The sequence below is a fragment of the Natrix helvetica genome (genome assembly GCF_964273705.1).
Source record: "Natrix helvetica genome assembly, chromosome: 1".
Classification (NCBI taxonomy): Eukaryota; Metazoa; Chordata; class Lepidosauria; order Squamata; family Natricidae; genus Natrix; species Natrix helvetica.
In genome coordinates, this window is record NC_138548.1 from 250,844,845 (window position 1) to 250,870,492 (window position 25,648).

The window sequence follows — 25,648 nt, forward strand, 5'->3', positions numbered from 1 at the left end:
AAATTAATTAGTAGCTCCATTAAAAAAAATACAAAGCAGTTGCTGTGATGAAAAGGAGTGCGAGAAAAGAGACTGATTAGGAATTTTTCTGTGCTTTTTAGGCCAAAGGGATAAATTATAACTTACAAAAGAGGTGATTTTTATTCCACAGAGAGGTTAAAGGTATTTACAAGCTGGTGCTTTGATGCTGCTTTGTTTTAAGGCATTTGCAGAGCTGTTTGCAAGATGACAGATTCAGCAGCATCACTTTGAATTCAGTCTTCTCCAGAATGAAAATTAGAAGAAAATTGGTTTTCTCACCAGAATAATCAACAAGAAGCCAGGCAGTTTATGGTTGCCTGGTGACCAGGAAAAGAGCCATTTTCCTTGTTCAGGATTGGTTTTGAACTAGCATGTCATGTTCCATGTTAAATCTAAATGCAATAGGAAAGGTGAATTCAATGGGATTCAGCAGTTCAAGAACAAGCATTCAGGAAAGTTGCACTGATCCCTTTAAGCACAAAGAGAACATCGTTGGAGATTATGGCTCATGATCTTCTATTGCTCACACCCAAGCAAATTATGCCACATTATTCTAGTTGGCATCATTGAAAACAAGCTCTTTCTACCTGATTGGGTAGGAAATTACCCAACAAGTAGAGGAACAAAAATCAGCTCCTAACTGACAAGATGATTTTGGAAAACCGCAAGAGAAGGAAGACAACTTCAATGTAGCTTGAATTGATTACAAGAAAACATTCAACTCCCTGCCTCATGATTGGATAATCAAGTGCCTATAAATAACAGGAGTCAGTAGAAACATCAGAAACATTGTGCAAAGATTATTGGTATGGAAGACACAGTGCTGGTCGATGGTGATAGACTAGGAGAGGTTAACAACAACAACAACAACAATAATAATAATAATAATAATAATAATAATAATAATAATAATAATAATAATAATAATAATAATAATAATAAATATTTATTTCTTAGCCGCACCCTCTCCCGAAGGACTCGGGGCGGCGTACAATAAAACATATGAAATAAATATATAGACAAGACATACATATTACAAAAACATATATCAAGACATGTACAAGGAGGAGGTCGGCTAATGAATAAAAACAATAAAATACAATGTTTAGAAACCCCTAAGTAATTGAATGCAATTAAAATACCCAAATAAAAACCCGTCAGGTTTTTAAGATATGAATCTTTCAAGGAGACCCACTATCACTACTACTGTTTATTATTGCACTGATTCCTCTGTCAACAATACTCAATAAGTGAGGCTATGACTACCAAGGATAAAAGTCACCCACCACTATTTCACCTCCTTTACATGGACAATTTGAAGCTATTTGGATAAACACAGTCTAAAATAGAATCATTGTTCTACACTGTCCGTTTACACAGTCAAGATATTGCAATGGAGTTTGGACTGGACAAATATGCCACCCACATCATCAACAGGAGAAAAACAATGAAAACTGAAGGAATCAGAATGCTTATGGAAATAACATCAAGAATCTGGATGAAGATGAACACTACACATACCTGGGCATCCTTCAAGCTGACAACCTCAAGCACATTGAAGTCAAGAAGAATGTTGGAAATGAATACATCATGAAAGCAAAGAAGATCTTAAAGTCTATATCTAGTGGAGGAAATGTTATCAAGGCAATTAACACCTGAAGAATTCCAGATATTAGATGCACTGGTGGAATAGTGGCCCAGAACTAGAAGCTTGGCAGATTGCTAAAAGCTCTGTAGAGGAAAACCAGAAAAATAATAACAATGAATCATGCCTTTCAGCCATACAGCAATGTTGACAAACTTTACTTATCAAGGAATATAGGTGAGCATAGAATGTTGCAAATACACCAGACAATTGAAAAAAAAAAAAGGGGGGGGGCATCAGAAGAATATCTAAAGGACAGCTAAGGTTGGGTCAGCAGCAGGCTCCACACATGGTCACCTTAGGATTGTGTTGTTAGAAATGTGCTCAGGATCATGCCAAGAGTCCATTGGATGGAATACTGGATTGTTGCTGTTGATTCATCCCCTTGTTAATTGTGCATTTATAGTCTGTGCATAATCTGATAGACCCATCGGACTTTATGGGGATCATGATTGGCGTCTCCCAGCGGGCATGATCGACTGGTTCGAGGATGCCCTGGCTTACCATTTTGTCAATTTCTTTGTCAATTTTTGGCCGGAGAGCGAAAGGTACTCTCCTGGGCTTTAGCCAAATTGGGGCTATGTTCAGATCTAAGCTAAAGGAAATGGGGTCCCCCTTGTACTCACCCAGACCAGAGGCGAAGACATCCTCGAACTTCTTAAATATGGTTTCGGCGGTGCTCCTGGTGGCCATGGCGGCTGGCCCTTCTCCTGTCTGCTTCCCGTCCAAGGCATTGACTTTGGCCAAAGCCTGGAACCAGTCCAGTCCAAATAGGCTTTGTAGGTCGGCCCTGACCACGATTGCATGTAGTTTCTTACTGATCTTCTTGTAGCGCACCCTGTATGTGCCTTGGCCCACGAGGGGGACCAGATTGCCTTGGTAGTCGCAAAGGCAGACGTCTGGGCTTCGTAGATCCTTCTTTTGTATTTCCGGGATCGTCTGTTTCAGTACTGACCATGAGATTATTGTTAGAGATGACCCGGTGTCGATCTCCATTTCGCAGGGGGCGTCCTCGATGAAGACGGTGATCTTTAGCTTCTTGGGTTGATTGGTCCAGATGTGCCTCACCGGAACAGTGATGTTTGGCTTTTTGGTGCGACCCGGGTGGCGTCGAATGGTCGATGTGAGGTTGGCGATCCTGCCCTCAGCCTCCACCCTCCTGGGGTACCTCTGGTTGGGTCGTTTCTTCCGGCCCGGTCCTTTTTCTGTCCTCTCGGGTCAACTGGTGGCTGTGGGGAACTCACTGCGGCACCCCTTGGCAATGTACCCCTTCCGCTTGCACCGTTGGCATGTCGCATCTCGGAAACGGCAGGCTGATCTGATGTGATCTCCTCCGCAGCTAGTGCTGGGCAGACTTTGAGGCTTGAATTTTCGCACCAGCGTTGTTCGGCTACTGCGCATGCGGTGGCTGTCTTCCTCCTCGCTTTCAGAGCTCTCGGGTTCCGTAGTTTCGCGGTGGACACGGGCATTTTTCGCTGCCTCCATCGGTGCGTTGTGGCGCTGGAGGGTCTCTACGGACTTGTTTGCCAACTCTGCCGCCCTAGCCTCGTCGAGTGCGATTTGTAGGGAGAGGTTGGATCTGGCCAGGAGCCTCGTCTGTAGACCCCGATCTCGGACTCCCAATATTATCCGATCTAGGATGAGATTGTCCAACTCATGGAACTCACAATGGGCTTTCCAGAGTGCTGCCACATACTCATTTATCGATTCGCCCTCCCTCTGGTTTCGTATATTGAATTGGTATCGGCGAATGTACTTCAATGGCTTTGACGCATAGTGGGTCTTCAGCGTTTGTTGAAGCGTGTACCAGGAGATGGCGTGCAGAGGCATCGGCTCTGAAAGGTTCTTTGCTGTCTCCAAGACTTCGGGCCCGCAGTACCCTAAGAATAAGTTTTTCTTCTGAATTTCCGGAACACCCCCGAGATTGTTTGCCTCCAGGAAGACTTCAAACCGCAATAAGTATGTGTCCCAGTCATCTGCGGCTTGGTTGAATAGAGGAGGTTGGGCATAGGTGCCCATCCTAATCTCTCTGGGTTAATCGATTCTCCCTGGGAATTCGCAATGGCCCTGCTGTTGCCTCTCCTGCAGGAATGCTGCTGCAGGATTAAAGTCTTTTTGTCCATAAGGCTTCGCTCTCTTGTTCGCCTAATTGCCTTCCAATCCCACCTTCGTGGCCAGTGTTAGATCAGGTAATGAAAGGCACAAAAGGCTAGCGATAACAGCTGTTTATTCAAGTACGTGCCAACATCCACTGAGGAGATGGTCGGACAGCTCCCATTTTTAAATGGGAGCTATCAGGCCTTTCAGCCAATCAGGTTCTCCTCTGTTCCTGCCAGCAACAGAGGACCTGAGTGGAGACTTCCATTGTCTAGCAGCAATAGAGGGGGAAGTATCTAACAATTTCTATTGAATTGCACACGTGTGTGGCATGCTCGCACGCACAAAGCACATACATGAGTGAACTGGCTAGAACCCACCCATGTCCCTGAGCACTGGAGTTCAAGGAAGGAAGAAAGGAAGGGGAGAGGAGGGGAAGGGGAGGAGGAAAGGAAAGGATTTAAATAGGTAGTTCCTGTGAGTTAAAGCTAATTTGCAGATGTTGCCTGAGAGGTAAATAGTAAATTGCTTATGGATATTTCCTGCAGAATGAAGGCAAATTCTTCAAACACAATGTTGATAGGAATTTTGTCTTTAGCTCTAGGGAACCTGATAAGATTCTGAGTTATTAGGCATCAGCCCAGAGCACTGCGATAGCATTAGATATTATTTATCTTTAAACCTGAGCAGGAGAAAAAAAGCCATTTTCTTCTGCAGGAGAACAACATGCATTTGGAATAAGAAAAAGCCAGAATGGGGGCTGGGAAAACTTTCAGTAGCATTCCCCATTTCATTGCTTCAGCCCAGAATGAAATTAAGACATTTCATGTTTAAGAGCAATACCCAGTATTAAAGCAGACCTTCTTGTGTCTGATGAAAGACCTGGGAATTTTAAGATAAGACATGAGAAACAATGCAGAATAAAACCCCAAAGAGGCTGTATTATTCTGTGTGCTAAATGATGTTTTATTTCATCAGAGCTCATCCATGTGTAACTGTAAAATAATTTGAATGGTACAGACTACACCAAATTTTAAACAACAGACCAGGAAATTACAAACTTTAGGGGCCAGAACAGCTACTTAAAATGGGGGAGGGGTGGAAGAGAAAAGGTTACAATAAGTGGGGCAATGATGTAGAATTGGCTGGATTTTTTTTCCATTGAATTTTTGATCAAGGAAGTTCTTTGATCAGTCCCACAGTTGGGACTGACATTTTGATTGCTAAAGTAATGTGGTTGTCACACAAATCATCCCATGATCAGACCCGATTTTACAACCGTTGTGAATCATGTTTGGTGAGTCCAGCTTCCTAACTGACTTTGCTGGCTGGGAAGGTCCCAAATTGCAATCAAGTGATTGCCAGATCCGGTGACTATCTAAATGGGAACTGGTTCCCAAGTGTCAACATTGTAATCATGGGAGGTGTCCAATGATCATAACCTTGAGATTTGGGAAACAGGACTCAAATTGCTTTGAGGAGAACTGGTACAGAAATAGCACTTAGCAAATTGTCCACATACTGACAAACTCTTAAGAATGAAACTTCTGAGACTTGTGGAAAAGGGCTTAACTCTTCCCCTTCAGTGCATCACAATACAGTCTCTCTCCTAACTGAAATTAGATCTGGGGAGAGACGTTCCCCTTCCAAACTTGGTAACAGCTTTTTGGGGATTTTGACATAGCCAGAATCACTAGAAACATATTAACTTTTTCATAGTCCTGATGTTCCTATAATGTATGTTAGAATAAACAACCTTATTTTTATCTAAAGAGGATCATCTTAACTTTTTTGTCTATCAAAACACAATCCACATTAACCAAGTACTCCAGTACCAAAGTAACAACCCAACTCCTAGAAAAGCTGTGTAAGAACATAATTCAGACAGGTATAAAAGCACTGCAGCAACACAAATGATAAACGAAACAGACCACTTATGCAATATATTCCAACCAAATGGATATCTGTGCAAATTTATTCCAAAGTCCCTGTCCACTCAATGCACTAAAGCACAAAGAATCCAAGCTATATTAAAAACGTAATTACTATAGATCAAAAACATCTCAGAAACAATCAAGAAAACTACAGGAGATCACCATAGCACACAAATGAACTCCAAAACGTTTTAAGTAAACCAAAAGACCAGTAGCTCGAGAAGAAAAACAGGTGCCATCTACCACATAGTGCAAGGATTGACAGAAGACTTAATGAAAATTCTTTAATTACACAACACACGGGCAAATTCAGCCATAGTTTCAACTGGGTAACTATGAGCATCCTAAACCAATCTGAATCCAAACATGCTAAGGACTTTCTGAAAGCTGGACATTTAGACAAATCAGCCATCAATACACACATGCAGTAGAGATAAATCACATTTACATAGCATTCAAAAGAAAAAAAAAGCGAAGAAAGAAACACAAACATCAAAAATATATTTTAACACTCTACACCTAGATAATCAGGGCTTAACATTAGACCAAACAAGCAGAAAATAATAACCTAAACAAGGAATGACCAAGGACAAAATCATAGTCCCACCTACATTAGTAGGACAAGTTAGTGTATATAAACCGAAAGCAAATCCCACACTCATTTGCACTGATGATGTTACTTAGTTGGGTAATGGTTTATCCACAAGCAAACCATCAAGCTTAAAAAGCACTAAGGATTCCGTAGTTCAACCCTGACTTATAATATGTTCTATTTGATTAAAATAACTCTAAATAAATTTGGAATAAAAGAATCTTAACATCATATCTTGATCCTATGTGGAAACAAAGTTCAGCTATTTGGATTCAGAAGAACTCAACAGGGTTTGCATGCATACATGACTTACGACCACAATTGAGCCCAACATTCTGTTGCTAAGTGAAACAGTTATTAAAAGAATTTTGCGAACCATTTTGCGAATCACCATTTTCCCCACAGTGGTTAAGTCAGGGGTGTCCAAACTTGGGAACTTTAAGACTTGTGGACTTCAACTCCCAGAATTCTAGGAATTGAAGTCCACAAGTTTTAAAGTTCTCAAGTTTGGACACCCCTGGGTTAAGTGAATCACTGCAGTTGTTAAAGTAGTAACACAGTTGTTAAGTGAATCTGGGTTCCCCGTTGACTTTCCTTCTCAGAAGGTTGCAAAAGGTGATCACATGACCCCGGGACACTGCAACCGTCATAAATATGAGTCAGCTGCCAAGTGTCTGAATTTTGATCAGATGACCATGGGGATGCTGCAATGGTTGTAAGCAGTGGTGAAATCTATTTTTTTTAACTACCAGTTCTGTGGGTGTGGCTTGGTGGGGTCTTGTGACTATGTAGTCATGTAACTGGGGGATCAAAAGACAGAAACTCACTTTAACAATGTCCTGCTGGAGCAGGGTTGGACTAGATGACCTCCAGGTCCCTTCTAGTCCTGGATTATCCTCTGAAGTTGTGTCTAGTGCCAGGTTTGCAGTCCTTCCTTCCTGTCCTTTTTCCCTCCCTCCTTCCCTCTCTTTCTTTCTTTTTCTTTCTTTTTCTTTCTTTCTCCCTTCTTTCTCCCTTCCTCAGGGAAGCCTGCTAGGAGCAAAATGGACACCCCCCGTTTTTGGCCTAGCAGCTTTAAGGGAAGCCTGCTGGGAACAAAAACGGAGCCCCCCCCCCCAGTTTTGGCTGTGCGACGTGTGATCGTCGGAACTTTTTAAAAACTTTTTTTTAGTAATTTTTACTATCAGTTCGGGTGAACCAGTCCAAACTGGTAGCATTTCACTTCTGGTTGTAACTGTGAAAAAGTAATGTCACTTTTTTCAGTGCCGTTGTAACTTCAAACAGTCACTAAATGAACTGCTGTAAGTCGAGGACTGCTTCTATAGTTACTTGAGTTAATTCTATAGGTCAGGGGTGTCAAACTCAAAGCTCGTGGGCCAGAACTGGCCTGCGATGTGGTCAGATCCAGCCCGTGGGGCCACCCTAGAAAGTGTAAGGGGTCCTGCATCACTTCGGCCCTGTCTACCCAGTGTGAAGAGGAAACATGCCAGCAGCTTGGGGAATGGTGTCAGGCTGGCCACACCCACCCGATTGGCCACACCCACCCAGTCAGACACACTTGCCCGGCCCCCTGAAGTCAACCACAGCCTTGAAGTGAAATTGAGTTTGACATGCTTGCTATATGTTCTTGCACTGTTGTATGGCCACCCTTCAGCTTCCTTTCATTCTGTGTATTTTTCAAGAGAAAACTTAAATGCCAGGACTGTTCACTTAATATCTAGCAAAGGGAAACAGTCAGGAACCCAGGCATTGATGGATACAAAGCCTGAAATTTAGTCAAATGATTTATTCCATTTGCAGACTGTTCACAGCAAAATAGTAAATGGCTGCCTGGTAATTGAGGAGGACCCATCCTTTTTATGATATTGAGTCTACTGTGAACGATGATGATGGCAAGTTAATTAATTATCTCCGGCATTGGTTTACTTGAACATTTTCTTTTTCTCTGGCAGCTTTTTAAAAGAAGCCCAATAGAGAGCTTGATTAGGGGGGATAATGAAGGAAATTTCCAATAGATTATATCATTTCTCATCTATTTGCAGCCATTGTTAACATGGATTGCTCGCTCCGCGCTACGATTCCTGCCAAGGAAATTTCAAAAGCATGTAAATCTGTGTTAAATGGGATATTTAAGGATAAATACAAATAATTGCATGTTTATCATATTTCCCTCAAAGTGATAGGAAAGAGATTCTCTCCTTCCAATTCAGGAAGAGGGGTTATTTTATGTGCCCAATTCCCTTTTGACCCATCTGTGATATGAAAGATTTTTTGTTTGTTTGTTTTAAAAGTAAGTGCTTTCCTATCGTTAAAGGACACTGTGCTACATTTGCTTTAGCAAACATGGAAAGTAAAGGACCCTAACAATGTGATGCTGATCTTTGCTTTCAAGACCTTTTCATTATGACAAAATTCTGTATTTGGTAGGGTGGGGGGGAAGGCACCCCATAAGTTCTTGTTTACAGCCTGCCACATTCCTATTCTTCTTGCTTTTTCCACTTTGGTTTTAAAGATGATCCATGCAGGAGAAAGGTGGACCTCAGGGATAGGCTTGTCTTCAGAAACCATGCAGAAAAGGTGCTTAAGAAAATGCAGGAGGTAAAATGTGGCACCATTTTGTAATCCTTTCAAGCAGCTGAGTGATTGACTGCCAATCGCTAGGATTGGCTGCCTTTATTAAGCTTTATATGGGTTAGACTATGACTAAAACCATAGCCTACCTAAAGCTCTTCTGTTTTTCTGTTTCTGTTTAAATCTATCTGATAAAGTTAATAATAGTGCTTAAAAATGTCTTGCTTGTTGGTGCTTTATTGTCTCTGGATCCTCAAACAACCACCTGATCTGACACTTGGCCATCACTTCACATTTGGCAATATACTCCCATTTGTCTGTGAATGAGGCCAGAAAACTACAAACAAGCCTTATCTGAAAGTATTTTCAGATGAATTGTTTTTTCTATTCTGTTGCTCTTCCTGAGGAACAAATAGGCTATGACCAGCATGAGCACAAACACAAAACCATTTTTCTATGTAGTAGAAAATCTTAGAGTTGACTGGACCTCAGTATGAATAGAGTCAATCAGCCGATATGAAGTATAAAACATTGGGGAATTATCATCTCAAAGTGAATATTTAAATAGATTTCAGCAAAGTTGCTGAATTAACTACTGCAGCAAAAACATCAAACAATTAATGTATGCATTGTGGTATTATTAAAGTATGAACTATCATAAATTATAGCCATCAGATCAACAGATCAATTTTTGGATGAATGGCAGTCAGTTAACATGTCTGTCAATGTTTCCAGCAGGATGCAATGAAACATTCACCATTATTAAGAGATTTGTTTCATCATGATTTGTTGCTTGAGAAAGGCACAATTGCCTGGGTTTACATCAGAGGTGGGTTCCTACTGGTTCGCACCGGTTCACTAGAACTGGTTCGTCAAATCTACCGAACCGTTTAGAAGAGGTTCCACCAGTGGACCCGGAAGTAAGTTCCAGAATGCCTGCCCCGGCCCTGTCGCTTGCTCGCTCACCCCCGCCTGTCTGGAAGCTGCTCCATCGCTCGCTCCACCCCCACCCATCCGCACTATCCTAGCCCCACCCACCACTCACTGATTGGCTGGCTCACCAATCACCCTGCCCGCCTCTAAGAAACCTATCTAAACCTACTTACATTTTTTCCTGCTTGGCTCTCTATTGCTGCCTGCTGACTCCGAGGAGGTAAGTAAGCTACAACTAAGCACGGGGCGGGGGGGCAGTGGCAGGCCATCTGGAGCAGCCTGCCGCAGCCCTGCACTATAAGCAAGTCCGGTGACCTTTTGTGGCCTTGCAAGGATCCCGGGTTCGCTTTGCAAGGTCCCTGGGCTTGCCTAAGATACAATACAATACAATACAATACAATACAATACAATACAATACAATACAATACAATACAATACAATACAATACAATAGTAGAGTTGGAAGGGACCTTGGAGGTCTTCTAGTCCAACCCCCTGCTTAGGCAGGAAACCCTATACCATTTCAGACAAATAGCTATCCAACATCTTCTTAAAGACTTCCAGTGTTGGGGCATTCACAACTTCTGGAGGCAAGCTGTTCCACTGATTAATTGTTTTAACTGTCAGGAAATTTCTCCTCAGTTCTAAGTTGCTTCTCTCCTTGATTAGTTTCCACCCATTGCTTCTTGTTCTACCCTCAGGTGCCTTGGAGAATAGTTTGACTCCCTCTTCTTTGTGGCAACCCCTGAGATATTGGAACACTGCTATCATGTCTCCCCTAGTCCTTCTTTCTCTTAAGCTAAACATACCCAGTTCCTGCAATCGTTCTTCATATGTTTTAGTCTCCAGTCCCCTAATGATCTTTGTTGCTCTTTGTTGTTCTCTGCACTCTTTCTAGAATCTCCACATCTTTTTTACATCGTGGCGACCAGAACTGAATGCAGTATTCCAAGTGTGGCCTTACCAAGGCATTATAAAGTGGTATTAACACTTCACGTGATCTTGATTCTATCCCTCTGTTGATGCAGCCTAGGACTGTGTTGGCTTTTTTGGCAGCTGCTGCACACTGCTGGCTCATATTTAAATGGTTGTCCATTAGGACTCCAAGATCCCTTTCACAGTTACTACTACTGAGCAAGGTACCACCTATACTGTACCTGTGCATTCCGTTTTTGTTGCCTAAATGTAGAACCTTACTCTTTTCACCAGATGCCTGGCCGCCAGAAAGCACGGGCAAAGAACTTAGCCGGGCTTCCTTTTCTGAGCATGGGGAGACGGGCGGTAGTCTGCCCCGCCGTCTCTCCATGCTCAGAAAAGCAACTCCGGGAAGGTGCTTTGATGGTGGCAGGCATCCTAGAACCTGCCTGCTAGAAAGGACTTTCCCGGGCTTCCTTTTCTGAGCACGGGGAGATGGACAGTAGTTTGCGCCGGCCGTGCCATGCAAACTACCGCCCGTCGCCCCGTGCTCAGAAAGCAAGTCCGGGCCCAACTTCATAAAGCGGTGAGGAAAGATCCACGTTTAAAGATAGGAGCCTTAACTGCCGCTGAGGACTGCCACTCGAAGAAGCAGCCGGAGGAAGCAATTGCTCCTTGTTCCAGGTCAGTTTGGCTGCAGTGCTTACACTGGTTCCCGCCCATTAGGCTTTCACCAGGCTCCTTTTTCGAATAAATCCACCCCCTTCTCTTTTCGAGGCTGTGGAGTTGACTGGTTTCCACATGTGTTGGTTGCCGTGGCTCTTGGGGCTAACGCGGAGGGGGAAGCGGCTTGGTAGGATTTTCCCCACATGGTTTGGTGGAAAATCTTGCAGAATGGGGGTTTTGCAAAACGGGGAGTTTCCTCTTAAGGCTCCACCATGTTCTATATCTGGATGGGTTCACCGGTTCACTCCTTGCCTTGGCTGGGCCTGTAGTGTACAGTGGGTGAAAGGAGTGAGTGGGAGAGGGATACTGGACAGGGAAGTCCATTGGAGTTGGCCAGCTAATAAATTCAAATAGGTAAATAATTAAAAAAGAAACTTTGGGAGCTACAGGACTTGGGATCCTGGGGTCAATCCACAGATTTCAAATCATGTTTCAGGTAGCCCAAATTGCGGTTTATTCAACCGGAATCCAATCAACCCTATTGTGTTTTAGTGGGACAGATGAAAACCAGGACTAATGCTAAGATTGTTTAGCTCTTGCGTGACTCATGTTCCCGCAAGAGATCAGCATCTTTTGCAAATTCAGAATGTTAAAAGGGTCTTTATCAGAAGGAACCTATATGTACTTGCAAGTAAAGTAAAAGCCAGATTATATGCAAAGACAATATCCCCACCAAAGTTTTTTTAAAAAATAAATATTCTTGAAAGGGTAAAGAGGAATGACTTGTGTGAGAATCACCAATTGTAACCCATCATTTAGAGACTTCCAATTTGTTCTGCATGCCCATAACTGAGTTTGTCTATTTATTAAATTTATATACCTCCCATCTCACTAGCTTAACTGATTCGGGACAGCTTACAATGCCATAAAAGCTAATAGACAAGCATTAAAATTAACAATTAAATGAAGGCTAAAAATACATGAGGATGAAACACTGCAGGGATGGTCTTCTTATGTTTGTCTCTTAGGGACAGCACCACACCTCCATATTTTCTCTCTGCTTTGATTTATTTATTTGATCAAATTTTGAAACCAACCATCTCCCTCACAAAGGGACTCTGGGCAGTGTACAAATAAAACATTAAAACCTTTTAAAAAAGCATATAAAATTTGAAAGAGGCAAAGATGATTAAAATGCTAAAACTGAATTAAAATTAAAACTTTCAGTTTTCCCTTGCATCAAGGCTCTCCAACAGAAGAGACTCTTGATAGCTCCAGGTTGCAATGAGGGGTCCTGGGTACTCTCTGAGCTTGGTGGTTTTCTTGCAGACGTTTCATTACCAAACTAGGTAACATCATCAGTGCTAGAAGGGAGTGGGGTTGGGGGGGAAGGAGGAGAAAGATAGAAGGACGAAAAGGAGAAAGAGAGGGAGAAAGAGGAGGTGGAGGATAGTGGGATCCTTGTTTCTTTCTGAGCTTGGTGGTTTTCTTTTTTTTAAAAAAACAAAATTTTATTGGTTTTTTAAGAAATAATATAGGAAAAGGGTAAAGGAAAGGTTACAAATTTTGGCAGTTGCAATGTGCGGCAGGAGTCCCCTCCCTCCATACTCATAGAATACAATTACAAAAAAAAATCAATACTAAATAACAATATATAGTCAGCATGTAAATTCAGTTAATAATTTCGATCAATTTATATCAAGTGGATTTTCTTACTCATTTTTGTGATCTGAGTTTTCTTGGTATTGTCCCTTCTCCCCCCGCCAGCAGAGCTCCGGCCCCTCCCGTGTCCTGCATGTCTGTTGTAGGATCATCTGATTTATCTAGGAGTACTTTATTTTTTTCCATAAAGGCCTGCGCCTCTATGGGTGTATTAATTCTAACTCTTGTGTCCTCCCAGAATATTAGCATACCTTCAGGCATCAACCATCTGAACCACACCCCCTTCTGGTATAGTTTCTTCGCTAATTGCGAATAGCTTTTTCTTTTCTCCCTCACTTTCTTGGGGATCTGTTTCAGAATGGTTATTTCCCTATCTTGGTATTTCAAAGCTTGCCCCCTTTGTGCACTCAGAATTTCATCCCTTGTGATTTTTCTGAGAAATTTAATGTGTACCTCCCTGGGTACGTTGTGTGTTCTAGCATAGGCTGAGTTCACTCTATAAACCAAATCTAATTCCCACCCCATCTGTTGTTTCTCTTTCTGAATGTATTCAGTCAAAATACTTGTCATAATGTCCCTTATATCTTCATCATCTGTCTCCACCACATTTTGAAATCTAAGGTAAAAGGACATTCTCTCAAATTCTATTTTCATCTGTTGGGTGTCAAGTTCTTTGTTCCCCTTCTGCACCCCTTCCATCCCCTCCCTCATCTCAGCCGTCCCACCCTCCAAAAGATCCAGTCTCTGTGAGTTTTTGTTGATCTGGTCCTGGTTCTCTTTAATTTCTTCTTTCATCTCTTTTAGTTGTCTTTTAATCTCCTCTTGTCCTTGTAAAAGTTGTTGAAACATTTGTTGGAATTCAGTCTCAGTGGTTTTAGGCTGCATCAGAGATGTTATCGTTGATTGTGTACTTGGACTGGCTGTTGTAGATGCCGGGGCAGAGGCAGCAAAGCCAGGCTTCCCAGGAGGTGGTTTTTTACGTGACATTATAGAGTTCAGTCAGTACAGAGAATGATCAGTCAGAAAGGTAGAAAGCTTGGTGGTTTTCTTACAGACATTTCATTACCAAACTAGGTAACATCATCAGTGCTAGAAAGAGTGGGATATATTGAGAGGATGACGAGGAGTTGGGGGGGGGGGATAGGAGGGAGACGACAGCTGGGTCCTTGGTGTTCCCTGAGCTTGGTGGTTTTCTTGCAGACATTTCATGACCCAGCTAGGTATCTCACACCAATGACAATAAAATATCTGCAAGCAAACCATCGAGACCACAGGGCATTAATTTCTTCATTTATTAAATTTATATGCCTCCTGCCTCGTGGTCTTCACGAACTCCTCATCAGGACCTTCCACAATGACCGGCCTCAGAATTACATCTCCACAATCTCAATTTTTATTTATTGTGTATAGAATATTTTTAATGGTTTTATTTTAATTTATTGTGTATAGAATATTGTAATAGTTTTATTTTAATTTACTGTGTGTAGAATATCTTTTTTAAAAATTGTTTTAGGGAATGTTTATTTATTTATTGTTTATAGAATGTTTATTACAAGAAATGTTATTCTTTTTTGCAAATGTTTTATTTGTGATGCAATATGTTGCTTTTAAGTGTACAGGTTGGTGCATAGTTTATATGTCTCAAGGTGGCTGCTTTTCTATGGGCAGGCCAGGTTGGTGCAAGGCAGCTTTGCCAGATTTAGTGTGTTTCACCCTGGTTGTTTAGGTAATTGTGAGGTGGTTGCTGGTTCTGTGAGCTTCCTGGCACCGTCCTTTATAATTTCCCACAATGCCTTGATGGTTTCATTCCAGTGGCTTTGTCTTTTCTGTCCTTAGGGTTAGGGAAAAAACTGGTTTTATTCTGCAGTCTTTTGGGGGGGGGGAATTGTTATTTTTTGGTGTTTTCCTGGCACTGTCATAGTTTGTGTGTGTTGGTGTGTAATGTCCCGCAGTTATCTACACAATAATAATGATCAAGTACTAATAATATTTCCTTATTCATTTTAGTGACCTTTTCTTACATAATTGGTGTTTTCTTTCATACTTTTAGATTTCTAATTGCTGTTTCTGTTAATTAGCAATTGATAAAACAAATCCCATGTGAAAAAGTATTCGAAGCCTTCTTGATTTTAATTGTCAATTTATTTATTCCTGCACATTCTAATATTTATTCATTTTCATATCTTTGTTTTTTTCACTGTTGTGCAAACACAATTCCAGCAGCTGTTAACATGTGTAAAATTAAATATGTATTGTATTCCCTTTGAAATACAAGTAGTAAGTAGTAAGCTACTTACCTTCTGTAAGTAGCTCTTTTATTGTTTCGTGTACTTATTTTAATCTTATTTAAGTAGTAAGTGCACAAAATAATACATTTCCTTTTTTATATCTTCTTTTTGTAGATCATCCATTAGGGCAAAGAATTCAGTGACATCGTCTTGGCCACTCCCACCTGGTCACATGACTGCCAAGCCACTCCCACCCGGTCACATGGCCAGCAAGCCACTCCTGCCAGGTCACATGCCTTGCAAGCCACTCCCACTTGGTCACATGGTCAGCAAGCCACTCCCACAAAGCAGGCCACACCTACAGAAGAGGTTCCAAAAATATTTGAAACCCACCACTGGTTTACATATACAAGTAATTTACAAATTAGAAGGATTAGATTCATGCCAGATGCTGAACCAAATCCAAACCACAGTTTGGCTTAGTATAATATGTAGTGAGAGTTTTCTCTTTTCACTTTCATTTTATTGTGGCTCTGTAACATATATTCCAGAAATGTTATATAATGCTATAGCATAATTATTTTGTTTACACATGAAGCCTCTTTTTGATACCTCCAATATACAAGACATATGGTTAGCAGAAATGATTTCCTTTTAGCCATGACACACCCTGATCTTTGATGTATGGATAGTAGAGCTAGGGGAGGGTGGCACTCCAGCTGTTTTTGAAATATAACATGATAAGGACACCGTTTCCGGGATGTATTAAGATCCATATTAACAGTTTTACTTGATGCCATATATATTTATTCTGTACTGCTTTGTTTTCATTATTTTTATGTTTTACGAAGTACACTGCCCAGGGTCACTTGTTGAGATGGACAGCTATAGAAATCAAATAGTCTATTCTACATGGCTAGAATGCCACCTAAATGCCTGTAGGGTCATCCAATCTACAATGGTTCTTCTTCCTAACATTTTTCAATATGATTCTGTGGAATTCCCTAATTTATGAAACATTTATCACAGATGAGGCATTAGCCATCTCAAATAATGTTTTAAATTTCAATATTATGATGAATGGCTTGCTATCTGAAAAGCTTCATACAATTCTTTATTGGCCAAGTGTGATTGGACTCAAAAGGAACTTGTCTTGGTGCATATACTCTCAGTGTACATAAAAGAAAAAATACATTCGTCACGAATCATAAGGTACAACACTTAATGATAGTCATTGGGTACAAATAAGCAATCAACTCATACTAGGAAACAATCAATATAAATTGTAAGGATACAGGCAACAAAGTTAACAGTCATTCAGTCATAAGTGGGAGGAGATGGGTGATAGGAATGATGAGAAGATTAATACTGGATAGATTGCCACTAAACTGTAAATAAAAAAATAAAAAAATAAATAAATAAATAATTTCAGATCATACATGGAAATTTGATGACAAATTCCTTAGCAAGTAATAAATAACTATAAAGTGGGCATAATCAGTTTTAGAATGCCAAATATTTGTCTCGTTGTTGCTTAACTATAAAGTGAGTTCCCAGGGACCTGGAAAACGGAAGGAAAGGATGGCTATATTACAAAGGTTAGAAAGAGATAAAGGTAAGTGTAAGAACCAACTAAATATGTTCTCTTTGAGTCTGGAATCCCATCTATCAGTAGTAATTCCAAGAAAGGCCAAGATGAAATCTGACCTTGCTTTAATGGTGAAGGCATGGGGGGGGGGGGAATTCATGTCTTTGTACTTCTGCAAGATAACTGAATTGTCCAGTTTGTATCACTGACTGATGTATGAGGACTAGACTAGAAATGGGAAAGGGGAAAATGTTAAATGTCGCTGCCTAAAGGAAAGCAGTTTCGTCTGTTCTGCTGTTTTCTTCCAAAGACTTATCATCTCCAGCTGGGATAAAATAAAGCTCTATTTAATTGAGATCCATTTAAACTGAATCATGCTAACAAGATTACTTAATCAAGGCTAATTCTATATTTACCAAAGTGTCATATCCAGGGAGAATGATCCATGCGCTTTTGTGGTAACAGATCTACAGGCTGTTTGATCGATGACGTAAGGCTATGAAATATTGGCTGCTTCCCTTGAGCTCCACTGTTTTTAAATACACTTTCAGAAAGAACTTTGATGTTGTCCATTGAATCTCTGGAGGAAGAATACTTTAGATCAGGGCTGTCAAACTCATGGCCTGAGGGCCGGATCCGTCATGCTCTGGCCACGCCCACTCCCAGAATAGCAAAGGGGGGAAAAGTCCTGATACATCATGTGACACCGCCGTGATGACGTGACTTTGACACCCCTGCTTTAGAGAGAGAGAGGCAATGCATTGATTGAAGTCCTTTGGGTATGCTTACTCATCAATTCAAGATTAAAACACAGCATAATATCTTAAGAATGCTTAAAGCAGGGATGGGCTGCTGGAGGTTCGCAGGGGTTCGGGAGAACCTCTAGCTAAGATTCTGTGCAGTTCGGAGAAACCCCAAATCCCATTCCTGGTCCACCCCACCCCTCCCAGGAGTCCCCATGTGGCACATTTTGGATGCAGGTAAGTGCAGGGCATGTGTGGAGGCTTGGGAGGGTGAAAAATGGGCCTATCAGAAGTTCGGGAAGGCCAGAAACGGGTCCATTTCCGGCGTCCAGAGTGCCTCTGGAGCTTGGGGAGGCTGTTTTTGCCTTCCCGGAGACTTGAGGAAAGCCTCCGGAGCCCAGGGAGGGCAAAAAGCCACCTCTGTGGTGCAGGAGGCCGACTAGGCCACACACCCCATAGCCATGCAACCGGGCAGAGAACCCCTTGCTAAAATATTTGAATCCCAGCCCTGGCTTAAAGTCAAACACAGAATTTAAAAACTCATTTTAAAGCTTGTATTCTAAAGCCTTGTCTTCAAGATTGTCCTCTGTTTGCATGAAGAAGAGAGCTAGGGCTCTACTATAATCAGAGAGATAGTTCAGATAGCTTTATTGAAGTGCTAGATGTAAGAACAAAAGGACTATCTGAATAAGATCCTTTAATCCTGCATCCGGAATCTCAGAATTGCCACCCAAATGTCTCCAGGAAGTGTGTAAGCAAACAAAACATGAAAGTAGTTTATAAAGCTCTTCAACAGCTAGTGTTCATTTGCATACCATCTGTAGAATCTTTATAGCCTATGTTAGAATTATTCTTTGTACATTTCTCTAATTCCCTTTTTAAGCCATATAAAGGCCATCATCACATCTTATGCAGAGAATTTAATGAATTAATTATATGTATAAAGAATGTTCTGAATCTTTTTGCTAGATGACACTAATTTCCAGTATTGTTAATTTCCTTTTTTAAAGATAAAAATATACTTTCAGCTATTGACATACATGTGCAATTAAGTAATGTATAAATATATTAATATATCAATAATGCCTGCATACACACACACACACGCACACGCACACACACACACACACACGAGTGTACCTACAACTCTTCAATTTACATATAAATTCTGTAGACTAATAGTAGAAATGGAATGAAACAATAATAAACTAAGATAATATTGGTAATATTTCAAGGCATGTTCTGAGCGAGATCATGTTTCATGTTATACTATAAATCATTTTATGATCTGTTTTATACAGTGCTCTAAACTAAACTGTTGTTTTCATTTTAAGGTGTTACAGCAGGAGTTTCAAACTCACGGCGTTACCATGTGACTTATTGTGACTCCCCCCGACTCCTTGGCTAAACCAGGAGTGGGCATGGCCAGCACATGATATATAAGCCATGGTTTATAGTTCAACATTTAATGCAAACCTGGCTAATTGTGGTTTATTTGAGAATCCATTGCTAAACAAAACATTGCTGAAAGAAAAATATAAACCTAATCTTCACCTATTTGGTTCTGGCTTAAAATGATATTCAAACAGTGATCAACTGATCATTAAAGATTTTTAAGAAAAACACTACAATGCAGATTTATTTTCTTTATTTAGTAAAGTTTTCTCACACATCTACTTTTGGCCCATCTTCTGACTATTGGGCAAAGGCATGATAAAAGCCATTGTGATATCTAGCAGAGACATTGGCAATACTCTAAAGTACATATGCAGATCCCCCAAATAATGATACCATCCTTCAAATGATGAAATCGTGTAATATGCAGCAAATTGTATAATTTGTGTCATTGCTCTCTGTAGACACACAAGCATTCAGGGTTCTCTCTTTTCAGCCAATGTGCTAGATGTTTACAGTATGTGCTTTCTCTACAGTAAAAAGGACAGAACGAAACCTTATAAATATCCAAAGATGGCAGTTTACCAACAATGTAATCAAGGCTGTGAGGAATGATTAAAATTTGTGTGAAAATCTCTGAATTTATCAAGAATGTATTTATTTATTTATACAATGCAATGTATATACAGTTTGGTGAAGGAGAGAAGCAAGAGAAGACAATTGTTCTACTTGCCGAATTGTGAAGAACATCAGAGAAGATAATCACCTCCTGTGCCTTCCTGAGCACAGTTTTGGGATTAAGCACATAGGTATATTTTCTTCCACAGAAGAGCATTTCAAGAAAACATCTTTGATTTCCAATTAAATGCTGCTAGGAAGTACCATTTTGAGATCAAGGTCTTTAACAAGGATGGGATTCTAACCTCAATAAGGCAAGTTCTATAATGCAACTAGATTGTCATTTTCCTCAGTAGGCAAATGAGCTCTATTTTTGATGCCAGAGGTTTAGCAATCAAACTTCAAAATTGTTCGGCAGCTGGACTTATTTTGTAATGACTTCAAACTTACATCTCAAAAGAGCCAGCTGGTTCAAACTAGATGAGCTATTATGAAAAAGAGATTAATGTCTGGATGCATATTCAGAAACAAAGCCCATAATATATGTTCATTCAGACTTCCTGGCAAAGTTCCATATTACTAGATCCCTTAGGAGAAACTACCAAGTAACATTAGAAGAATATTGAGATACATAATATTAGATTTGAAAATGACCAGTTACCAATATAATTATTCAATTTTGAACTCCCCCTACCCATCTCTCATATAATTAAACATTGGCATCTTTGCTACTGATTATTGAAGAACATTTGCAGACATTCTGCTTCTGTCAGCTCTCTGCTGCCAAAACCCTCCAAATTTACAACACTATCACACTATAAAGACACGCCAAGAGGAATAGTTCTAACTTCCCTTTTCTGCATAATGCCTGGCATATTCCAGTAGATTATTTATTATTCTGTGGCTAGGCTTAATTAGTTTGTTATGTTTTCCTAAATCTTGCCAGGTTTGGATAATCTGCTATTTTGAAAGGGATTTTTGGGGGTGAGGGAAGGAGGGAGTCATTTTCCTTTAAGGCACCCACATACTGTATTTAAAAATGCCCCAGAGGAAGGATTAAATTATTTCCCAGTCTTTGAAACATGCAAAAAAAAAAAAAAGCTAATACTGAGATCTGGAATTATTTTATAGCTGGTCATTGTTATTATCAGATCTATTTTTAGTTTTCGGAATAAATTGTCTGTTTCACAGACAGGCAACCTAATGGCCTCCAAGAATATTGGACTTCAGCTCCCATCAGGCCCAGGAAGTTTGACAACAGCTTTAATTCAAAATATTGAAGTTGAAGCTTTGAATATCAGAAGGAATCAGATTGCCTACCTCTCCCTCCTTTTCTATTCACTTAAACTGTGTAAGAAATTATTTTCAGGAACTTGATTGTTGGGGAACTACTAAATTTTCCTACGATTAACAGTGAGAAATTCTGTGATTGTGACGTTTTGATTTGGGGTGACCCTAGCCTGTTCTAGATGTTTCCCATGGCCTGCTTTACAATTTAAATTAAGCCCTAATGTGGTTTGTTTGGTTTGGCTTCATTTATTCACTTATAAACTCAGCCATTGTGATTTGTTTATGACCTAAGGTGCAATGTCAAAACAGCCAATTGCAGCTTATTTAACAAAGAAAGGGCTAAATAAGACATAAGTAAAGTCTTCTTCAAGTTGACTTTTAATCCTGGTAATCACATGGATATATCCAAGCGAGCTTCTTAGCACCAAAATGGAAAAGGTTCACCATTGTCTTTTTCTGGGACTTTTATTTTTTTTAAAAATATTTTTTAGTTTACTCTACAGTAATATTTATTTAGAATATATTTATTTATATTTATATGAGGCGGAACCGGAAGGTATTAGATGGTTCCGCCCCAAGCGCCTGATGGAACCAGATAGGTTCCAGACGGAGCTTGGGCCACCTCCTGTGGACCTGACCCGCCCCCGAGTGGAGGACCTGGTGGACGCATGAAATAGTGCGACTACCGGGGCCCTAGACCGGGTGGCGCCTTTGCGGCCTCTCCTGCGGCGACGAACCACCCTGGCCCCTTGGTTTACCGAGGAGCTAAGGGTGATGAAATGCCACAAGAGACGCCTAGAGAGTCGTTGGAGATCCTCCCGTTCCGAATTTGGCCGAGCACAGGCACGAGCCTATTTGAGGACGTACCTTGTGGCATTAAGAGCGGCCAAACGTCAACATTGCGCCACTCTTATTGCGTCCGCAGATAACCGCCCTGCCGCCCTGTTTCGGGTGACTCGCTCCCTCTTGTTTGAGAGACCGCGGGAAGCCCCTTTACAGGGCAGAGCAGAGGAGTTTGGGAAATATCTACAGGACAAAGTCGCTCAAATCCGGATGGGATGGGCCCCTTTCAGTGGTCCAGTAGAGACGCCCGTGGCGAGTCTTGAGGGACCGCTTTGGGAGGAGTTTGACTCGGTTGCCATCGAGGATTTGGACAGGTTGCGTGGACGTCTGCGACCCACCACATGTTTATTGGACCCGTGTCCCTCCTGGCTTGTACTGGCATCCTGGGAGGTTACGCGCGACTGGCTCCTGGGCCTAGTGAACGCCTCGTTGGGTGAGGGGTTTCTACCGGCCGTCTTGAAAGAGGCGGTGGTGAGGCCCCTGCTCAAGAAGCCTTCCCTGGACCCAACGGACCTAGTCAATTATCGTCCAGTCTCCAACCTTCCTTTTCTAGCGAAGGTTGTAGAGAGTGTGGTGGCACAGCAGTTCCCACGTCACCTGGAGGAAAATGATTATCTAGACCCGCGCCAGTCCGGCTTCCGACCCGGGCACAGCACGGAGACGGCCTTGGTCGCATTGGTTGATGATCTCTGGAGGGCCAGAGATAGGGGTTGTTCCTCTATCCTGGTCCTATTAGATCTCTCGGCGGCGTTCGATACCATCGACCATGGTATCCTGTTGCACTGGCTAGAGGGGCTGGGAGTCAGGGGCACCGTTTTACGGTGGTTTGGCTCCTACCTCTCTGACCGGACGCAACGTGTGTTGGCAGGGGAGCAGAGATCGACCCGGAGGTCACTCACATGTGGAGTGCCACAGGGATCGGTGCTCTCCCTCTCCTGTTCAACACATACATGAAACCGCTGGGCGAGATCATCCGTGGTTTTGGGGTGGGATATCATCTGTATGCTGATGATACTCAGCTATACATTTCCACCCCGAACCACCCCAATGAGGCCGTCGAAATGATGTCCCGGTGTTTGGAGGCCGTACGGGTCTGGATGGATGGCAACCGACTAAAACTCAACCCTTCCAAGACGGAGTGGCTGTGGCTTCCGGCCTCCCGGTTCAACCAGTTGCTTCCATCTCTGGCCATCGGGGGCGTGCAACTAGCCCCCATAGAACAGGTGCGCAATTTGGGCGTCCTCCTAGATGCCCGGCTGTCCATGGATGACCATGTAACAGCCGTGGCAAGGGGGGCGTTCCATCAGGTTCGCCTGATGCGCCAATTGCGCCCCTTATTGGACCGGGATGCCCTACGCACAGTCACCCATGCGCTAGTGATGTCTCGCCTGGACTACTGCAATGCTCTCTACATGGGGCTTCCCTTGAGATGCACTCGGAGACTACAGTTGGTCCAGAACGCGGCCGCGCGGGTGATTATGGGGAGGACTAGATACTCCCCTGTAACACCTCTCCTGCGCGAGCTGCACTGGCTTCCTGTGGTCTACCGAGTGCGTTTCAAGGTTTTGATTATGATCTTTAAAGCGCTTCATGGCACAGGACCTAGTTACATGCAGGATCGCATCCTGCCCCACACATCCCTACGACCAATTCGCTCACACAGAGAGGGACTTCTCCGGGTGCCGTCCCCCAAACAGTGTCGGGGGGCGACACCCAGGAGCAGAGCCTTCTCTGTGATGGGCCCAGCCCTGTGGAATGACCTCCCCCGTGACATCAGGATTACTTCCGATCTCCGCTCCTTCCGTGTACAGCTGAAGACCCACCTCTTTCAATTATCTGGCCTGGCTCAACCGTAATTTTTCTTACTCCTCCTGACTGTCTTTTTAAATTTTAAATTTTAATTGTACATTGGGTTTCTTACAATTGGGGTATTTTAATGGTGATTTTTAACTGTCTAAATGTTGTAATTTGTTACCTCCTCCGTGCATGTGTGTCTTTGTATATATGTATGTTTATGTGTTTGTACTCATGTTTTATGTTCTATATGCTCCATTGTACGCCGCCCCGAGTCCTGTCTGGAAAGGGAGCGGCTAATAAATTCAAATTATTATTATTATTATTATTATTATTATTATTATTATTATTATTATTATTATTATTATTATTATTATTATTATTATTATTATTATTATTTAATTTATATCATGCCTTTATTATTTTTATAAACAATTGAAGGCAATAAACATATCCATTGCTCCTTCCTCCTCCTAATTTTTGCCACAACGACAACCCTGTGAGGTAGGCTGGGTTGAGAAAGAATAACTGGCCCAAGGTCACCCAACAGGCTTTCATTGCTATGGTGGGTCTTGAACTCACAGTCTCCCAGGCTCTAACTTGGTGCCTTAACCACTAGAGTGGACCAACCTGGCTTCCTATCCAAATAGCAACCAGATCCAACTATGATTAGCTTCCAGTTATTTGACACACTTTGTGAATTCAGCCATCATCGCCAAACACAAGGCTCCATTTTCTTCCCTTGCCTCCAGCTACACAAAGCAACATGACGGGTCACCTTTGAAGGAGAGAGTATCACACACCTCTCATTGGATCCTGGCTATTGTGAATACGGCACTCAATTGCAAACCTGGAAACAATATAATATTATTTCCTTTTGAAGCAGAAAGGCAGCGAATCACTAATCACTTGCCATCCTGTAGTCTCATAAACTGTAATGGGGTACGCTAGCAAAGTGGATAAGTAAGCTGCTTCCCGAGCCTTCTTGTAGATTTGACTGACAGAAAAACCATATTTAGTAACAGAGCGATTAAAATGAGAATTGCAGAAGCATGAAGTCTTGTTATCTGTGCGTCTTTCCCCAGCTGAGCCTCGAGACACACACTGATTGGTAATTCAGATCATGAAGTTTGTCCCCATGGAGCTTCCATATGTTTCTCCCCCTGGAGGAGCTATGAATGTCAATGCACCCCTTAGGCTCCTCAATATGTGAAAATTCTCCAGGGGAAGAAATGAGAACTGACATTAATCTGCCACAGGTGGCCTTTGCGACTTTTAAGCATTTCCTGATTCCTTGCAAATCCTGAGAAAGGAAGCTGACCCCACACATGTACACGTCTGCATGCCTCACCTTGAAATAATACATATTAAAAGATTTACTGAGTTGAACTGGAAGGCTAATCACAAGTGATTTATATGAGGAAAACATTCTGAGAGTTACAGGACTATTTTTCTTAACTTGACTACAAACGTCCATATCAGAGGTGGTATTCAGCCAATTCTGACAGGTTCTGGAGAACCGGTAGCGGAAATTTTGAGTAGTTCGGAGAACCGGCAAACAGGCTGGCCCCGCCCCCGTTGCCTCCCAGCTTCCCAGCTGATCTTCTTTTGTTGCCCTGAATAGGAAAACTGAGATGGAAAGCAGATTAGTGGGGTAGGGAGGGAATGGGGATTTTGCAGTAACCTTCCCTTGCCACACTCACCAAGCCATGCCCACCAGGCCACACCACACCCATCAGGCCAGCCCACAGAACTGGTAGTAAAAAATTCTGAATCCCTCCACTGGTCCACATGCACAATGGTCGTTTCAACAAGAGAAATAAGGGCACCTGCATTGTGACATTGGGCAAACGTCGCACATTATAAACTTGCATCAGATTATATGACATGACTGGCGCACATTATATAATCATGCCATTTTCAGAATGACATCAGGACCCACGTGTTGCCATTTTATGTCATTGTCCCTTATAACAGAGAATTAGGGGTCAGCCTATTTATCTGCTATGTGTACCCCACACAGGCTACAGTGTGGTAATGATAAAGAGTGACATAATGCAAAAAATGGAAGGGGGGGCGTGTCCCATAACTTTTTTCCTGGGCTATTAACTAAT

The 25,648-nt window shown here is 41.9% G+C and overlaps 1 long non-coding RNA gene across 1 annotated transcript in view; it reads right to left on the reverse strand.

Moving 5' to 3' along the window:
- The window catches only part of LOC309383493, a 140,342-nt gene extending 123,039 nt beyond the window's left edge, over nt 1–17,303 (reverse strand). The window contains exon 1 of the long non-coding RNA XR_014173860.1: nt 17,268–17,303. This is a non-coding gene — a long non-coding RNA (uncharacterized lncRNA). The remainder of the gene's footprint in view (nt 1–17,267) is intronic.
- Between the last annotated feature and the right edge of the window lie 8,345 nt (nt 17,304–25,648).